Raw genomic sequence first — 14,893 nt, 5'->3', positions numbered from 1 at the left:
ACAACCTCAAACTTTCTTGGACAGTAGTAAGTTCTGGTGGGATTAAAATTAGGGATGACCCTTGTGAAGTCTGCCAGTGTTTACAGGTACAACTATACCCAAAAACCTGCTTTTGCCCTTCTCAAGGGCCCAACTAAGAAAATGATCAATTATCAACTCAGAAAAATACAATTCTACATGAGTACATTATAAATAACCATCTAGTTACTTATACGATGAATACATGTTTTTTTCGAATTTATTGATATGGAATTGTATTTTTAAACTAATAGGTGAAGGGTTTCCAGTAGTATGTGATTATGATTTTGGAGATAAGTGCATATTATGTCACAGAATGACTGATTTTCATACTGTGAATGTTAGAAATGTTCAAGTAAGGACCCTCACTCTAGTCAGGGCAAAGGAGAAACATGTCTGGTTAACCCTCACTAACTCCCCTGGTAGCTTGGCACGAGCAGGCAGGCTTAACTCAGGAGCAATGTGTAAAATATTTGTACCAACACACTCAGTAATACACTACAAAATGGACACCACCCCAGTTTAGAGTCATAGGTAATATTTATCTAATTTAAACAAGACCAAAACAACAAAAATCTAACATACACAAGTCAAGATATGAATTTTTATAAGAATAAAGAGTCTTACTCCGTAGAAAACAATGGAAACGTTGCTGTTACACAAAGTACCTGGTTTGCATCAAAAATAAAGCTGCACGGGTGAGCATGTGTCGAAAAAGTCAGCGATGTGTCAATTTCTCATTCACAAGCAAGACTGTGTGCTGTTTTTCTCTCCTGCAAGAGAGCGTTGCGTCAATTTCTGGACGGGCACCTCGGATCCGTGAAGGCTTGACACCCATTGATGATGTGTGTAAAATCCAGCCGCATTGTGATGGAAAACCGTGCTACGTGGGGTTTGCGTCGTTGACAGCAGCCGCAAGTGGGTTCTGAGTCATTTCTCCAGCCACGATGCATCGATCTCCCATCTGCGATGCAGGTGGAGCGTCGATTTTTGCTGCAAAGCGGGTGGCGCGTCGTCTTTCAGCTACGTTGCAGGTGATGCATCAAAACTTTCCCCACACGGCATTCTGCGTGTGTGTTGGAAAGTGGGTTATTGGTAGGGCAGGTAGGTACCTACACCTAGCAACAAGCCACTAACCTCCACATAGGTACAGTTAGGTCTCAGTAAATTAATCCCAGCTCAACCCTTGGTAGCTTGGCAACGAGCGTCAAGGCTTAACTTAGGAGACAAAGTGTAAAGCATTCAAATATCACAAAACAGTAATTAAATAAAACACAGGAAACAGTTTAAAAATCCAAAACCAATTTATAAAAATAGTTTATATTTTTATCTTTAAAATGACACAAAAACTATTAAAATCGGTTGAGGGGAACCGGAGATATGAATTTTTAAAGAATTATTACTTTTCTAGCGCTTAGAAACCAAAAGCGCCAATCGGGTCATCTGGTTTCACCTCGACCGGGGCAAAGTCAAACTTTCAGGCCGACCGCGATGGAGCCCTGCTCGGCTACAGGTCGCGGGAGGGCTCGGTTAAAAAGTTACCTTCTGACTTAGTCTTTATTTTGAAGTTTTTCTTCACCGGGACGAACCTGCCAGTTGAATCCGACCTCCTGGAGCCCTTGTCCGGATACGCGATGTGGGTTTCCTCAGTGGAGACTTTTACCTTCGGACTTAGTCGTTTTTTCGAGATGAAAATCCTTCGACCGGGGTAAACCTGGATCTTGATCCGACGTCCATGGAGCCCTTCTCGGATACAATGGCTGGGAGGTCCCGGTCAACTTTTTACGTTCGGACTTAGTCTCTTTTTCGGATGTCTTTCTTTACCGGGACGAACCACGAAGTCAGGCTGGGTCGCGGTTGAGGCAAGCCGGCTAGAATTTCCGCGGCGGGTCGGTCCCTCTCTGGAGCTTTTTTACAAAATTTGTAAAATCTTCTCCAAACTTCTGGGGCTTCACCCAGATGTTCTTTTAAGGTTCTTTTGGGGTCCACAGCTCACCCCAAGGGTCCAGAAATTCTGTGATGGTCCTTGGGGGGTGCGGACTTCAACTCCCAGAATGCACCTGGCGCAAACTCCTTTTGGGCCACTGGGCAGTGGTCAACTGGTCTCTTTTTTAGGAGTTGGTGCAGGGGACTCTGGATAGCAATTTTTCACCTGTAGCAAACAGGGAGTCCCTCCTTGAACCAGTTGAAGCCAGGCAAAGTCCTTCTTGTGGTGAAGCCCAAGTGTGCAGCTGGTGCAGTCCTTCTGAGTGCAGGGTCCAGGTGCAGGCCAGGGGTCCAGCAGGGCAGTCCTTCTTCTTCTTTAGTTCCTTTCTTGTTGAATTCTGGAGGGGATCTGAGGCGTGGGTGCAGGTCTGCCAGTTTTATCCTTGCTCCTGGGTGACAAGCAGGGGGGGCCTGGTTCTCCAATCAGGGACAGGGTCGTCCCCCTGTGATGACCACTTCCTGGGAAGTGTGGTAAAAATCCATCCCAGAAGGCAACAGTCTCCAAAAATCCAACATGGATGAATCTGATTTTTGGAGGTTACATCTGGCTGAGCCCACCCACTGGTGTGGCTAAAAATCATAAACAGACCCCTCTCCTGCCCTCTCCTAATCTAATCAAGGGGGCACCTAGCTGTCTGGGGTTGCAGGATGTGGGGGTGTTGCTGGGTGCTGCAAATGTCCTTCTCTGCCTTTGAAGACCAGTTTGGCAGCCCTCCCCCTTCCTGCTTCACCATCTGCTGAGGGGAGATTCTCTCCCCCAAGCACATTCCTTTGTGTGAAGTCAGGCCACTTCACACCTCATCAAGGTAGCCTGGCAGAAGCTGCTGCAGGCTGGCCAATCAGAGCACAGCAGCAAAAACAATGCAGAGCTGAAATTGGCAACTTTTTAGGTAAAGTCTAAACTTTTTACCTGAACAAGTTATATTAAATCCAACAACTGGAAGTTGTGGGATTTATGACAACAATTAATTTGATACCAAATTCTTGGTATGTAACATTTAAGGAGACTTTAAAATTTAAAATAAAGTCTGCCCATTCTAGCCTATGAAGGCCATTTACTTCAATGAGGGAAAAACAAATTTGGCTGTTTTTACCTCACCAGGGCTTATAAATCTATTTTTATAAAGTCCCTGCTTATAGTTACATGACACCCAGCCCTAGGGGCACATAGGGCACACCTTAGGGGTGACTTATATGTAAAAATAAGGTAGTTTAAGACTTTGGAAGTACCTTTAATTCCAAAGTCGAATTTGCATATATCTTTAATTTAAAAGCAGCCAGCAATGCAGGCTTGCTTTTAAAATGACACTGGGCACCTCAGCAGTGCACCTAGGTGTGCACCACCTATGCTGTGGTCCCTAAACCTACATGCCCTACCATATACTAGGGACTTATAGGTAGGTTTATTTAGCCAATTATAATTAGCCTAATTTGCATATCCATTTTACACAGAGCACAGGCCCTGGGACTGGTTAGCAGTACCCAGGGCACCATCAAAGTCAGGAAAACACCAGCAAAAAGAGGAAAATGGGGGCAAAAAGTTATGGGGCCTCTGCAATCAGCCCTGTTTTCTCACAGTGTGGATTTAAGTCCTTGTTCTGCAAAGTTCACCTTCAAGGGCCCGGGACTGGATAAGACACCACTTGTCAGGGCAAGAGTCTCAGCAGAGAGTTCAGGTGCTGGCAGAGGAAGTCTTTAATGGCCCTGAAACTCCAAAACAGGAGACAAGCTCAGTTCAAGCCCTTGGAGATTCTTCTCAAGCAGGAATGATCAACAAAGTCCAGTCTTTGTCCCCTTTCACAGGCAGAAGCAGCAACTGCAGGATAGCCCAACAAAGGACAGTCACAGGCAGGGGCAGTACTTCTCATCTCTTCAGCTCTTCTCCTTGGCAGTGGTTCCTCTTGATCTCAGAAGTAATCTGAAAATGTGGGGTTTTAGGTCCACTATCTATACCCAGTGGGTTGGAGACTACATTGTGAGAGGGCAGGCACAGCCCATTCAGGTGTAGCTGACCATTCCCCCCTCCACTCTAGCTCAGATGGCCCATCAGGATATGCAGGATACACCCCAGCTCCCTTTGTTCCACTGTCTTGAGAGGATTCACAAGCAGCCCAACTGTCAGCCTGTCACAGACAGGGAATCCCACTAACTAAAAGTGGCATTTTCAAACAGACAATTTAAAAAACAACTTTACCAAAATATGTATTTTCCAATGTGAGTTCAGAGGGACCAAAATTCTTTCTGCTCCCAAAGGGGAATTTGCACTTAAAAGGTATTTCAAGACAGCCCCTTTGTTAACTTATGAGAAAGATAGGCATTGCAACAGTGGAAACTGGATTTGACAGTATTTCACTGTTAGGATACGTAAAATACACTAGTACATGTCCCACCTTTAACATTCACTGCACCCTGCCCATGGGCTACCTAGGACCTACCTTAGGGGTGCCTTACATGTATAAAAAGCGAAGGTTTGGGCATGACAAGTGGGTACACTTGCCAGGTCGAATTGGAACTTTAAAACTGCACACACAGACACGGCAGTGGCAGGTCTGAGACATGTTTACAGGACTACTCAGGTGGGTGGCACAATCAGTGCTGCAGTTCCACTAGTAGCATTTGATTTACAATGAAGCCTATAAAATAAACTAACCTGTGCATGTCAAGTTTTCAGAACTACTATATGAACAAATATAAGGCACATTTATGAATACATGGTTATGTAAACCAATAAACAAATGCATAGCAATTGCAATAGATACAAAGAAAGAAGTCACAAGAAATCTAATTGCTGTTCTGTAGTTGTAGCTAGTATTCCTAGAAATAGAGACTTATTCCTAATAACGTTCCACCCATGTGACGAATCACTACAAAACTTTTTCCGAGCTACATTTTTCACATTTTGAGATGATGTCAATATTTGTGTTGAATCGTTAAGGGAGTGAAAAGATAATAGTGGCGGAACAAAATGCATTTTTCCAATTTGATGTAGTGCAAAAATAGCTGAGTGGGTTTACATGAACTTTGGCAGAATTATGACCTATCGTACATAGATGATGCTTTCAGGGTACTGCAGCTAAGAAGGATAAGCATTTAATCTTAGTGACCTCTCACTGCAGTACCTTCATAGAATTTCACAAAATTGTGTCACATTACCACAGTACCTGGCCGTAAACAAAAATATGCACAAAACAAATTTATGCATTTCTCAATCTATTACTACTTTAATGAAAATGGCAATATGTAGGGACCTACTATGTAACTAACACAGAGTATAGCCAAAGTGCAGGAAAAATAATATGGCTGACTTTTCATTCTCTGGAAAACAGGCATTACCCAATTATATACTGGCTTGCCATCAGCAGGTACCACGGTATACTGCAAAGTTACTGCAGTATACTATGGCCCAAACAAATTACTAAGGCCTAGCTGTAGTACTGCATTGAGGTACCCTTGCACCACTCATGGTGTCACATGGCAATGCAATACCTGTCAGATTTACTAAGCCTACCATGCGTGGTTGGTAAATCTGGAGAAATGCAAGGAAGTGCAAATCGTGGTTAGTAAATCTGGAGAACAGCAAGGCAGCACAATTCACTGTTTTGCATTGTGCTAAATTTAATTTCATATACATACTATGCCACCATACTATGCAGATCCCTACTATACACTATTCCACTCTATGCCACTCCACTATTCGCCTCTCTACTGTACGAGACTCCACTCCATGCCACTCCACTCTATGCTATTACACTGTACGTAACTCCACTCTACACCACTACGCGCTACCTTATTACATTGTATGCAACTCCACTCTACCCCACCCCAGTCTACATCACTCCACTGTACACCACTCCATTGTATGCTCTTCTGCTCTGCACCATTCTACTGTACGCCACTCCACTCTACTCTGTCCCACTGTATGCCACTTCCCTCTACAACACTCCACTGTACACTGTTCCACTGTATGTCACTCCACTGTATACTACTCTACTCTACATCACTCCGGTGTATGGCACTCTACTGTAAGCCACATCATTCTATGCCATTCATTTGGATGCCACTCCAATGTAGACCACTCCACTGTATGCTATTACACTCTAACCCACTCTACAGTACATCACTCCGGTCTACACCACTCCACTTTATGCTACTTCACTATACACCATTATACTCCATACCACTTCACAGTACAACACACTACTCTATGTCAGTCCACTGTGCAATATTACATTGTATGCAACTCCACTCTACGACACTGTACGCTACTCCAGGTTATGCTTTTCAACTCCACCCTGTTCTACTGTACACCACTTAACTGTATGCTATTCGACTGTATGCCACTCCACTGTAAAACACTCCACTGTATGCTATTACAATTATGTTACACCGATCTAGACCACCCCAGTGAATGCCATTTCATTCTATGCTATTCCATTGGATACCTCTTTATTGGAGGCCACTCCACTGTATGCTGTTACACTCTATGCCATTCCACTGTACACCACTCCTCTCAGTGCTATTTTATTGTATGCACTCCACTATACACTTCTCCACTCTACACTACTCCAGTGAACACCATCCTATCTATGCCACTTCATTCTGTGTTCATCCATTGGATGCCCTTCACTGTACTCCACTCAACTATATGCTATTGAACTCTATCCCACTCCACTGTACGCCACTCCATTCTATGTTATTCTACCCTATGATTTTTCACTCTATGCTGTTCTACTTTACACCACTCCACTGTACTCCACTCTATGCTATTCTACTGTATGCCACTTGACTCCATGTTATTACACTGTATGCAACTTCAATATTTGCCACTCTACTGTATAGTATTCCACTGTACAACACTACACTGCATACCCTCACTGTATGCTACCACACTATACTCTATTACACTATCACTTCACTGTTTGCCACTCCAGTCTATGTTACTTCACTATATGCCAATCAATCAATCAATCAAGAATTTGTAAAGCGCGCTACTCACCCGGAGGGTCTCAAGGCGCTGGGGGGGGGGGGACCACTACTGCTCGAACAGCCAGGTCTTGAGTTGCTTCCTGAAGGAGAGGTGGTCTTGGGTCAGACGAAGGTGGATGGGGAGGGAGTTCCAAGTCTTGGCTGCCAGGTAGGAGAAGGATCTTCCTCCCATGGTGGCTTTTCTAATGCGTGGAACGGCGGCGAGGGCGTGGCTGGTCGATCGTAGCTGGCGGGTGGGAGTGTAGAAGGTCAGGCGGTTGTTGAGGTACCTGGGGCCCAGGTCATGGAGGGCCTTGTGTGCGTGGGTGAGGAGGCGGAACGTGATTCTCTTGCTGACGGGGAGCCAGTGCAGGTCTCTCAGGTGTCCGGAGATGTGGCTGTGTCGGGGGATGTCGAGGATGAGGCGTGCGGAGGCGTTCTGGATGCGTTGGAGTCTTTTCTGTAGTTTGGTCGTGGTTCCGGTGTAGAGGGTGTTTCCGTAGTCCAGTCGGCTGGTGACGAGTGCCTGGGTGACCGTTTTCCTGGTTTCGGTGGGGATCCATCGGAAGATCTTTCGAAGCATGCGTAGGATGTTGAAGCATGATGATGAGACGGCGTTGACTTGTCTGGTCATCGAGAGGGAGGAGTCCAGGATGAAGCCCAGGTTGCGTGCGTGGTCCGTTGGTTTGGGTGCGCAGCCCAGGGCAGGGGGCCACCAGGAGTCGTCCCAGGCGGAGGGTGATGATCCAAGGATGAGGACTTCCGTCTTGTCTGAGTTTAGTTTCAGGCGGCTGTTCAACATCCACTCGGCTACGTCTTTCATCCCTTCGTGTAGGTTGGTTCTGGCGGTGGCTGGGTCGTTGGTGAGGGAGAGGATCAGCTGGGTGTCATCGGCGTAGGAGATGATGTTGAGGTTGTGTTGGCGTGCGATGGCTGCGAGGGGGCTCATGTAGACGTTGAAGAGGGTGGGGCTGAGTGACGATCCTTGTGGTACGCCGCAGATGACTTCGGTGGCCTCGGATCTGAACGGGGGGAGGCGGACTCTCTGGGTTCTTCCGGGGAGGAACGAGGTGATCCACTTGTGAGAAGGTAGCCTCTTTCTAGCCTTGTTACCCCCACTTTTGGCCTGTTTGTGAGTGTAGGTCAGGGTGTTTGTCACTGTTTTCACTGTCTCACTGGGATCCTGATAGCCAGGCCTCAGTGCTCATAGTGAAAACACCATGTTTTCAGTATGGTTGTTATGTGTCACTGGGATCCTGCTGGTCAGGACCCCAGTGCTCATAGGTTTGTGGCCTATATGTATGTGTCACTGTGACCCTGTCACACAGGGCCCCAGTGCTCATAGGTGTGCATGTGTATGTTCCCTGTGTGGTGCCTAACTGTCTCACTGAGGCTCTGCTAACCAGAACCTCAGTGGTTATGCTCTCTCATTACTTTTAAATTGTCACTAACAGGCTAGTGACCAATTTTACCAATTCACATTGGCTTACTGGAACACCCTTATAATTCCCTAGTATATGGTACTGAGGTACCCAGGGTATTGGGGTTCCAGGAGATCCCTATGGGCTGCAGCATTTCTTTTGCCACCCATAGGGAGCTCTGACAATTCTTACACAGGCCTGCCACTGCAGCCTGAGTGAAATAACGTCAACGTTATTTCACAGCCATTTTACACTACACTTAAGTAACTTATAAGTCACCTATATGTCTAACCTTTACCTGGTAAAGGTTGGGTGCAAAGTTACTTAGTGTGAGGGCACCCTGGCACTAGCCAAGGTGCCCCCACATTGTTCAGAGCCAATTCCCTGAACTTTGTGAGTGCGGGGACACCATTACACGCGTGCACTACATATAGGTCACTACCTATATGTAGCTTCACCATGGTAACTCCGAATATGGCCATGTAACATGTCTATGATCATGGAATTGCCCCCTCTATGCCATCCTGGCATTGTTGGTACAATTCCATGATCCCAGTGGTCTGTAGCACAGACCCTGGTACTGCCAGACTGCCCTTCCTGGGGTTTCACTGCAGCTGCTGCTGCTGCCAACCCCTCAGACAGGCAGCTGCCCTCCTGGGGTCCAGCCAGGCCTGGCCCAGGATGGCAGAACAAAGAACTTCCTCTGAGAGAGGGTGTGACACCCTCTCCCTTTGGAAAATGGTGTGAAGGCAGGGGAGGAGTAGCCTCCCCCAGCCTCTGGAAATGCTTTGTTGGGCACAGATGTGCCCAATTCTGCATAAGCCAGTCTACACCGGTTCAGGGACCCCTTAGCCCCTGCTCTGGCCCGAAACTGGACAAAGGAAAGGGGAGTGACCACTCCCCTGACCTGCACCTCCCCTGGGAGGTGTCCAGAGCTCCTCCAGTGTGCTCCAGACCTCTGCCATCTTGGAAACAGAGGTGCTGCTGGCACACTGGACTGCTCTGAGTGGCCAGTGCCACCAGGTGACGTCAGAGACTCCTGCTGATAGGCTCCTTCAGGTGTTAGTAGCCTTTCCTCTCTCCTAGGTAGCCAAACCCTCTTTTCTGGCTATTTAGGGTCTCTGTCTCTGGGGAAACTTTAGATAACGAATGCATGAGCTCAGCCGAGTTCCTCTGCATCTCCCTCTTCACCTTCTGATAAGGAATCGACCGCTGACCGCGCTGGAAGCCTGCAAACCTGCAACATAGTAGCAAAGACGACTACTGCAACTCTGTAACGCTGATCCTGCCGCCTTCTCGACTGTTTTCCTGCTTGTGCATGCTGTGGGGGTAGTCTGCCTCCTCTCTGCACCAGAAGCTCCGAAGAAATCTCCCGTGGGTCGACGGAATCTTCCCCCTGCAACCGCAGGCACCAAAAAGCTGCATTACCGGTCCCTTGGGTCTCCTCTCAGCACGACGAGCGAGGTCCCTCGAATCCAGCGACACCGTCCAAGTGACCCCCACAGTCCAGTGACTCTTCAGCCCAAGTTTGGTGGAGGTAAGTCCTTGCCTCACCTCGCTGGGCTGCATTGCTGGGAACCACGACTTTGCAAGCTACTCCGGCCCCTGTGCACTTCCGGCGGAAATCCTTCGTGCACAGCCAAGCCTGGGTCCACGGCACTCTAACCTGCATTGCACGACTTTCTAAGTTGGTCTCCGGCGACGTGGGACTCCTTTGTGCAACTTCGGCGAGCACCGTTTCACGCATCCTCGTAGTGCCTGTTTCTGGCACTTCTCCAGGTGCTACCTGCTTCAATGAGGGCTCTTTGTCTTGCTCGACGTCCCCTCTCTCTGCAGGTCCAATTTGCGACCTCCTGGTCCCTCCTGGGCCCCAGCAGCGTCCAAAAACGCCAAACGCACGATTTGCGTGTAGCAAGGCTTGTTGGCGTCCTTGCGGCGGGAAAACACTTCTGCACGACTCTCCAAGGCGAGAGGGATCCGTCCACCAAAGGGGAAGTCTCTAGCCCTTTTCGTTCCTGCAGAAACCTCAGCTTCTTCTGTCCAGTCGAAGCTTCTTTGCACCCGCAGCTGGCATTTCCTGGGCATCTGCCCATCTCCGACTTGCTTGTGACTTTTGGACTTGGTCCCCTTGTTCCACAGGTACCCTAGATTGGAAATCCACCGTTGTTGCATTGCTGGTTTGTGTCTTTCCTGCATTATTCCTCTAACACGACTATTTTGCCCTTAGGGGAACTTTAGTGCACTTTGCACTCACTTTTCAGGGTCTTGGGGAGGGTTATTTTTCTAACTCTCACTATTTTCTAATAGTCCCAGCGACCCTCTACAAGGTCACATAGGTTTGGGGTCCATTCGTGGTTCGCATTCCACTTTTGGAGTATATGGTTTGTGTTGCCCCTATCCCTATGTTTCCCCATTGCATCCTATTGTAACTATACATTGTTTGCACTGTTTTCTAAGACTATACTGCATATTTTTGCTATTGTGTATATATATCTTGTGTATATTTCCTATCCTCTCACTGAGGGTACACTCTAAGATACTTTGGCATATTGTCATAAAAATAAAGTACCTTTATTTTTAGTATAACTGTGTATTGTGTTTTCTTATGATATTGTGCATATGACACTAAGTGGTACTGTAGTAGCTTCACACGTCTCCTAGTTCAGCCTAAGCTGCTCTGCTAAGCTACCATTATCTATCAGCCTAAGCTGCTAGACACCCTATACACTAATAAGGGATAACTGGGCCTGGTGCAAGGTGCAAGTACCCCTTGGTACTCACTACAAGCCAGTCCAGCCTCCTACACCACTCTAGTGCCTTCTCTTGGATTCCGATGTTGCTGAGGCGCTGCACTATGGTGTGGTGGCAGACAGTATCAAACGCTGCGGAGAGGTCCAGGAGGATGAGTGCCGCTGTTTCCCCGTTGTCGAGCAGGGCTCGGATGTCGTCAGTGGCTGCGATGAGGGCGGTCTCGGTGCTGTGGTTGGCTCGGAAGCCGGACTGCGAGTGGTCGAGGGATCCGTTGGTCTCGAGGAAGGTGGCAAGCTGTCTGTTGACGGTCTTCTCGATGACTTTGGCAGGAAACGGGAGGAGCGAGATGGGGCGGTAGTTCTTGAGGTCGGTGGGGTCTGCTGAGGGTTTCTTCAGGAGGGCGCTGAGTTCGGCATGCTTCCAGCTCTCCGGGAAGGTGGCGGTGTTGAAGGAGCAGTTGATGATGTCCCGGAGGTGGGGTGCGATGACGGAGTAGGCCTTGTTGAAGACGTGGTGGGGGCATGGGTCGGTTGGTGATCCGGAGTGGATGGTGTTCATCGTGTGGATAGTGTCTTCGGTGCTGACCGGGGTCCAGGTGCGGAGGGTGGTGTTGGGGGGCGTCGGTTTGGGGGTTGGGTGCGTGGTCAGTGCGCCGAAGCTGTTGTGTATGTCGGCCATCTTGCGGTGAAAGAACGAGGCGAGTGAGTCGCAGAGGTCTTGTGAGGGAGTGATGTTGTTGTTTCCGGCGCTGGGGTTGGAGAGCTCTTTAACGATGTTGAAGAGTTCCTTGCTGTTGTGTGCGTGGTTGTCTAGTCGTTCTTTAAATGCTGTCTTCTTGGTGGTGTGGATCAGCTGGTGGTGTTTGCGGGAGGCGTGCTTGAGGGCGGACATGTTGTCTGTAGTCGGGTTTTTTCGCCAGGCTTTCTCGAGGGTGCGGCAGTTCTTCTTGGAGTTCTTGAGGTCGATGTTGAACCAGGAGGCTTTCTTGCTGTTGGGCTTGATGGGATGGGTTTTCAGCGGTGCGATGTTGTCGGCGCAGTTGGTGATCCATTGTGTGAGGTTGTTGGCTGCTTGGTTGGGGTCCGCTGAGCTGGTGGGAGGGTTCTGGTTCAGTGATGTGGAGAGCTGGTCGGTGGTGATCTTGTTCCAGCTCCTGCGGGGAGCCTGGTGTGGGTGGTGGTGAGTCGTGGTTCTTCTGAAGCTGAAGTGGACGCAGCTGTGGTCTGTCCAGTGGAGTCCGGTGGAGTGGCTGAAGGAGATGTACTTGCTGGAGGAGAAGACTGGGTCAAGCGTGTGTCCGGCGTAGTGGGTGGGGGTGTTCACCAGTTGCTTGAGTCCGAGGTTGGCGAGGTTGTCCAGCAGGGTGGTGGTGTTGTTGTCATTGTTGTTCTCCAGGTGGAAGTTGAGGTCCCCTAGGAGGATGTAGTCAGCGGAGGGGAGGGCGTGTGGGCTGATGAAGTCTGCGATGTCTTCGCTGAATTGTGTGCGGGGTCCTGGGGGTCTGTAGATGAGGGTGCCTCTGAGTGTAGTCTTGGGGTCGGTGTGTATCTGGAAGTGAAGGTGTTCGGCGGCTGTGAGGGTGTCGTCGGTGTTGGTCGTGATGCGGATGGTGTTCTTGTGGACGATGGCGATGCCTCCTCCTGTCTGGTTGACGCGGTCCCTCCGGGTGATCTTGTATCCGTCCGGGATGGCGATGGCGATGTCGGGCGCTGAGGAGGCGTTCATCCAGGTTTCTGTGAGGAAGGCGACGTCTGGAGATGTGGTGTCGAGCAGGTTCCAGAGTTCCACGGTGTGTCTGTGGATGGAGCGGGTGTTGAGCAGGATGCACTTCAGGTGGTTGCTGCTGGTGCTTGGTTTGGCGGGTGCGGTGCGGGTCCGGATGCAGGAGAACTTGCAGGATTGGCAGGTGAAGGGTCCGTGGGTGCGTCTTGGGGCGGCACGGCAGCACCCGGGGATCCGGCCGGTGTTGAGTGCGAGGAGGGTGGCGGCGCTGTAGGTCTTGCGGGTGGGCTGGCCTCTGCGGGGGCCAGGGGGTCTGGTGCTGGGCACGGGCCAGGCGCGGACGGGCGCAGACGGGCTTGCCTTAGGCGCGCCTTTGGCGCGGCTGCTGCGCGGCCTCCATAAGAGTGGGAGAGGGAGGGAGGAGCAGCTGGGAGGTGGGAGCGGGGCGGCCAATGGGGAGCGAGGGGGGCAGAGCTACGGGACGCGGCGGCGGGAAACGGCGGCGGGAAACAGGTGGAGACGCTGGGCGCGGGGACCCAGAAACAGGACCAGACTGGGAAAAAGCAGGTGAGGATAGCAAAAAGGGCGGCAACAGGACACAGGTATGGAGCAGCGGTCAGCGGTCACAGAGGGGCTGCGTGGCGGTGAGGGGAACGACCTGCCTGGTAAACAGGGTCAGAGGTCGCTCTCTTTACCGCTGCGCAGCCTCCATAAGAGTGGGAGAGGGAGGGAGGAGCAGCTGGGAGGTGGGAGCGGGGCGGCCAATGGGGAGCGAGGGGGGCGGAGCTACGGGACGCAGCGGCGGGAAACGACGGTGGGAAACAGGGGGAGACGCTGGGCGCAGGGACCCAGAAACAGGACCAGACTGGGCAAAAGCAGGTGAGGATAGCAAAAAAGGCGGCAACAGGACACAGGTATGGAGCAGCGGTCAGCGGTCACACAGGGGCTGCGTGGCGGTGAGGGGAGTGACCTGCCTGGTGAACAGGGTCAGAGGTCCACTCCACTCTACACTGTTCCACTCTATGCCAGTCAACTCTACAACATTCCACTGTACGCTATCCCACTGTATGCCACTCCACTATACCCTACTCCACTCTACGCCACTCCAATGTATGACACTCTTCTCTACACTACTTCATTCTATGCTATTCCATTGGATACATTGCCATAATCAAATATATGCCATTTTACTGTATGCTATTACACTCTATCCCACTCCAATGTATGCAACTCCAGTCTACACCACACTACTACATGCCACTCCACTTTATGCTACTCTACTTTACACTATTAAACTCTATACCACTTCACTGTACAACTCTCTGCTATATGTTTGTTCACTCTGCAATATTACACTGTATGCAACGTAACCCTATGCCAATTCTGTTATCTTCAGTCTGCTTTATGCCACTCTATGATACCCTACTCCAGTATTTGATTTTCCACTTTATGCCATTCCTCTGTCTGCCACTCCACTCTATGCTATTCCACTATATGCCACCCCACTGCATGCTATTTTGAATGTATGCTACTGCATCCTATACCACCCCACTGAATGCCACTCCACTTTATGTCACTCCATTCTACACCATTCCATTGGACGCCACTTCACTGGACACCACTCCACTGTATGTTATTACACTCTATCCCACTCCAGTGTACACCATTTCACTGTACACCACTGCACTTTACGCTAAACAACTATACTCTATTCCACTGTACACCACTCAACTCAATGATATTCCACTGTATGCACTCCACTATGCAAAACTCCATTCTATGTCACTCAAGTTAACCATTCTACTTAATGCAACTCCATTCTATGCTTGTCCATTGGGTGCCACTCCACTATATGCTATTTCACTCTACTGTACTCCACTGTACACCACTCCAGTCCACACCACTCCCATGCATGCCACTCTACTCCATGCTATTCCACCCTATGCTTTTCCTGTATTTGCTTTTGCACTCCACACCATTCCACTGTACACCACTTCACTCTATGCTATTACACTGTCTGCAACCTCAGT

Source organism: Pleurodeles waltl, chromosome 5 (genome assembly GCF_031143425.1).
Source record: "Pleurodeles waltl isolate 20211129_DDA chromosome 5, aPleWal1.hap1.20221129, whole genome shotgun sequence".
Classification (NCBI taxonomy): domain Eukaryota; kingdom Metazoa; phylum Chordata; class Amphibia; order Caudata; family Salamandridae; genus Pleurodeles; species Pleurodeles waltl.
This window is presented reverse-complemented; position numbering follows the sequence as displayed.